This window comes from Macaca fascicularis, chromosome 16 (genome assembly GCF_037993035.2).
Source record: "Macaca fascicularis isolate 582-1 chromosome 16, T2T-MFA8v1.1".
Classification (NCBI taxonomy): Eukaryota; Metazoa; Chordata; class Mammalia; order Primates; family Cercopithecidae; genus Macaca; species Macaca fascicularis.
This window is the reverse complement of record NC_088390.1, coordinates 5,265,093-5,270,329: the sequence shown is the minus strand read 5'-3', so window position 1 is coordinate 5,270,329 and position 5,237 is coordinate 5,265,093. Positions and strand designations below refer to the sequence as shown.

At 47.4% G+C, this 5,237-nt stretch overlaps 1 protein-coding gene across 3 annotated transcripts in view; it reads right to left on the bottom strand.

The window, feature by feature from the left end:
- Positions 1-2,447: 2,447 nt before the first annotated feature.
- The window catches only part of LOC107127711 (uncharacterized), a 56,531-nt gene continuing 53,741 nt past the window's right edge, over positions 2,448-5,237 (bottom strand). For all 3 annotated transcript variants that reach the window (XR_012425172.1, XR_010582229.2, XM_074018369.1), the window contains one exon: positions 2,448-2,597. The gene's annotated coding sequence lies outside the window, so the exon portion shown is untranslated. The remainder of the gene's footprint in view (positions 2,598-5,237) is intronic.

The window sequence follows — 5,237 nt, the reverse complement described above, 5'->3', positions numbered from 1 at the left end:
CTCTTTCCCCTTTCATTCCCTTTGGTTTGCATGGTTCTGAGTGATCTGAAATCTCTGCATTTGGTGTTGCAGACCCTCCCAGGCTCCCATCCCCAGCAAGGCCCTCACCAAGCATGCTGGTCTTTACCCTCTCACCCCACCCACCTCCTGCAATGTGAGGCCGTGGGTGAGTTACAGCTGAGTGCTCTTGTGCCCAGGCTCCTATACCACATCTCGCAAGTTTGCAAGGGCAGGGAGTACCTTTTGTTCTTGTGAACCCTCCCCACCTAGACACCCAGAAAACCCCAGTGCCTTTATATGACATAGGCCAACTTGACCACAGAGATTTGAGTTTTCCCCTAGGTTTTTGCCCTGTGCTTGCAAGTTGTACTGTAACAATGGACAAAGGACAAAAGTTACCTTCTGATTTACACCGAGAAGCATCATTTTGCAATAGGTGTGTTGGGGGTGCTACAGGAAAAACAGATTTCCCTCATGAAAAATCATAGGGAACAGGAAAGAAAAGGGGCATGTACCAATGGCATATTCAAGATGAGAGTTCAGGGGGCTTAACATCCCCTGTCCATCATTTTCTTTCTTTCTTTCTTTTTTTTTTTTTTTGAGACCGAGTCTTGCTCTGTCGCCCAGGCTGGAGTGCAGTGGCGCGATCTCGCCTCACCGCAGCCTCCGGCTCCCGATTTCAACCGATTCTCCTGCCTCAGCCTCCCGAGTAGCTGGGATTACAGGCATGCGCCACCACGCCTAATTTTGTATTTTTAGTAGAAATGGGGTTTCTCCATGTTGGTCAGGCTGGTCTTGAACTCCTGACCTCAGGTGATCCACCCTCCTCGGCCTCTCAAGGAGGTATTAATAGCCAGGTGGAAGCCTTCATAGAGTCTAGAAAGAGAGAACCAGGGAGGAAGGCCAGGTCCCCAGTGTTCCAGTGTTGATTGAGGGAGAAAACTTGAAAATAGGAGGAACGCATTTTCCCATCTCTTGAGGGAAAGCTCCGTCTGAGAGTCACTCTCAGGCCTTTCCAGGTCCACAGAGCTCTCTCTGCAAGCCTGTTCATTTGCCAGATTTCCCAGAGGTTGCTTAGAAACCAGATCTTGTGAGTATAGTGAGAATGAGTCAAGTCCTAGGGCTCTAACAGATCAGCTGGAAGGAACTGATGAGGTCTAGGAGCCTACAAAACTGACTCGGGCCTCGTTGGCCCCATTAGGACACTTGTTTAACAAGACATCAGCCCACGCCCCTGGCATCTCATTGGCTACAGCACATCATACTGGACCTTCTGTCTCCTCCCAGGTGCCCAGGGACAGTGATCTGGAAGGAAGGGGCTTGAGGCTGTGTTCTTTTTTTTTTTTTTGAGACGCAGTCTCGCTCTGTCGCCCAGGCTGGAGTGCAGTGGCCTGATCTCAGCTCACTGCAAGCTCCGCCTCCCGCGTTTACGCCATTCTCCTGCCTCAGCCTCCCTAGTAGCTGGGACTACAGGCGCAGGTTGTAGTAAGCCAAGAATGCGCCATTGCACTCTAGCCTGGGCAACAAGAGTGAAACTCCATCTCAAAAAATAAGAATAAATAAATAAATAAACCCTCCTTATGTTAGGCCAGCAGTTCCCTAACTATGGCCTTACGGGACTCTGGTATAGCCAAAGAGAGGACTCTTCCCAAATTATAGAACAGAAATAAGCCAAAGGACTGGAGTGTTTCAAACACATGCTTGCTTCTTACAAATGTTCTGTAAACCCTCCATGCCTGTGACAAAAGTTAAAAAGAAATACAAGACAAATGTTGACTCTTACTTGGTTTCTGGGACGCCACCCTCTCCTGGTTCTCCTCCCGTCTCCATCTCATTTTGGGGCCACCCACTCTTTCTAAAGCATCTCTTCAATGCTAGTCTTCTTCAGATTCTGTCCCTGAGTCTCTGCCCACCTGCCTCCAACACTCACGAGTGATCTCACCAGTGTCCATGAGCTCAGTGGGCCCCTCCATTCTTTTTTTTTTTTTTTTTGAGACCAAGTCTCATTCTGTCACCCACGCTGGAGTGTAGTGGCACAATCTCAGCTCACTGCAACCTCCCCCTTCCAGGTTCAAGCGATTTTCCTGCCTCAGCCTCCTGAGTAGCTGGGATTACAGGTGTGTGCCAACACGCCCGCACCTGGCTAATTTTTTGTGTGTTTTTAGTAGAGACGGGGTTTCACAATGCTGGCCAGGTTGGTCTCGAACTCCTGACCTCAGGTGATCCACTCACCTCAGCCTCCCAAAGTGCTGGGATTACAGATGTGAGCCACCGTGCCCGGCTGCCCCCTCTATTCTGACTTCAGCTGAGCTCTTTCTCTCCAGTTCCAGCAGGGTTGCCTCAAAGACATCTGCCTGTGACTGCCCCACAGACCCCCCGTCAAGTTCAGCATACACCAAAAGGAACTGATGACCTACCTCCAGTCCCAAATGTCTTGTGTTCTACTATCTTCTTAGTTGCTGAAGTCAGAAACCAGTATCCTTCTCCCCACACTGCTTTGTTTCCAGAGTTCCCCATGTTACTTGTGCCTCCCACGTGGTTCTCCAATGAGTCCACGTCTCTCCATCACTGTTCTGAGGACGGATCATTGCCAGCACCTGCAAGAGAACATCAAGAGACCCCTAACTGCTCCCCTGCCTCTGGCATCTCACCTACAGTCCACTTTCTACATGGCACCCAGGGACTTGCTAAAGTGAACATCTGACCACTTCGTTCCTTTGCTTAAATATTCTCTTTGCCCATTAACCCCAGAAAAAGACCAAACCCCTTAACATGGCTTACAAGATTTGTCAGGATCTGGTCACTGATTATCTTTTGCCAAACTCTTCTCTCCCTACCCCCTTGCAACCTCCACTCCACTCCAGCCATTTAAAATGGCCTTCACAGGCCAGGCACGGCGGCTCACACCTGTAATCCCAGCACTTTGGGAGGCCTAGGCGGGTGAATCATGAGGTCAGGAGTTTGAGACCAGTCTTACCAATTTGGTGAAAACCCGTCTCTACTAAAAATACAAAACTCAATCGGGCATGGTGGCACATGCCTGTAATTCCAGCTACTTGGGAGGCTGAGGCAGGAGAATCACCTGAACCTGGGAGGCAGAGGTTGCAGTGAGCCTAGGTTGCACCACTGCACTGTAGCCTGGGCAAAAGAGCAAGACTCCCTCTCAAATAATAATAATAATAATAATAATAATAATAATGATAAAATGACCTTCACTATGGTCCCTCTTGCCCCTGTGCACAGCACCATTCCTCTGTATGAAACATTCTTCCCCACCTTTGGATCCTTCCCATTTCATCTCGGCTACCCTTTCCTCATGACCCAACGTGGGTTGGTGCCTCCTGGATGCTCTCCTTTCATAGCATTAGTATGTTATAATTATTGCGTATCTGTCTCTCTCCTCCACTAGACCCAAAGCAACATGAGGGCAGGGGATATGTCCTTCTTTCCTCTATTGTTTTCCCTGTTCCTAGCACAGTACCCAGGCACATTGTAGATGCTCAATAAATATGTTGAATAATCAATTGGGTCGAATGGATGAATCAACGAACTCCTCTGAGCTCTCACAGCTCCCATACTTGGCCCTATGGAACTACTTCTCCCTTTGTATTATTATTATTCTATATTATAATTATAATTACCTGGTTACTTGCCATTCTCCTTTCTAATCTGGGGGCTCCTTTGGGATGGAAATTGTCTCACTGCTATATTCCCAATATCCAGCACAAAGCCTGTCACATGGTAGGCAATATTTATTGACTGTTGAACATTCATGGAAAATCTATCAATCGGTTTGACAAAAAAAAAAAAAATTTTTTTCTCTCGACATGAGTAATTTGTCTGAGACTTTATACTGGGAACGTATAATAAAGCCAAGTTTTCTACTAGGGAAATTGTTACTAGTTTGGATGACAGATTTAAATATATCAAGATTTCATAGGATCTTTTTGTATATTCCAGTACCACAGGAAACCCCGTCACCTATTGAATACATACTCATCAATAAATAAAGTTAGAAATAAGGGCCGGGTGTGATGGTTCATACTTGGAATCCCAGCACTTTGGGAGGCCGAGGCGGGTGGATCACCTGAGGACAGGAGTTCGAGCTCAGCCTGGTCAACATGGTGAAACTCCGGGTCTACTAATAATACAAAAAATTAGCCGGGCGTGGTGGCGGGCACCTGTAATTCCAGCTACTTGGGAAGATGAGGCAGGAGAATTGCTTGAATCTGGGAGGCGGAGTTGCAGTGAGCTGAGATCATGACATTGCACTCCAGCCTGGGCGACAGAGTGAGACTCCGTTTCCAAAAAAAAAAAAAGAAAAAAGAAAGAAAGAAGAAGATAGTTTCCATCCTAAGCTATATTGAACCTGAAGATGACTATTATGATGTTGAAATACCCACATTGAAAATCGTCATTCTAAAAGAACTCCTGTTCTGCCACCTTAACTGTTTTAAGAACTGATGCTTGGCCAGGCACAGTGGCTCACGCCTGTAATGTCAGCACTTTAGGAGGCCAAGGCAAGTGGATCACTTGAGGTCAGGAGTTGAGGCCTGGCCAACATAGTGAAACCCCATCTCTACTAAAAATACAAAAATTAGCCGGGCATGGTGGCGGGCACCTGTAATCCCAGCTACTCAGGAAGCTGAGGCAGGAGAATCACTTGAAGCTGGGAGGTGGAGGTTGCAGTGAGCCAAAATCGTGCCACTGCACTCCAGCCTGGGCGACAGAGTGAGACTCTGTCTTGAAAACATACCACAAATCAGTGGATTATAATTTTCCTTATAATAATTACTATCTGATCTTTGCAATACAAACAAGATTGTTTTCAGGAAATGCACTGGCATTACCAGCAATAAATTTTATAACTGAAGTGTATTCGTCAGGATGCTTTAGGCTGCAAAGAACAGACTATTGGCAGGGCACAGTGGCTCAAGCCTGTAGTCCCAACACTTTGGGAGGCCGAGATGGGCGGATCACGAGGTCAGGAGATCAAGACCATCCTGGCTAACATGGTGAAACCCCGTCTCTCCTAAAAAAACATATAAAAAAAACTAGCCAGGCGAGGTGGCGGGCGCCTGTAGTCCCAGCTACTGGGGAGGCTGAGGCAGGAGAATGGCATAAACCCGGGGGGCGGAGCTTGCAGTGAGCTGAAATCCGGCCACTGCACTCCAGCCTGGGTGACCGAGCGAGACTCTATCTCAAAAAAAAAAAAAAAGAACAGACTATTTAACTAA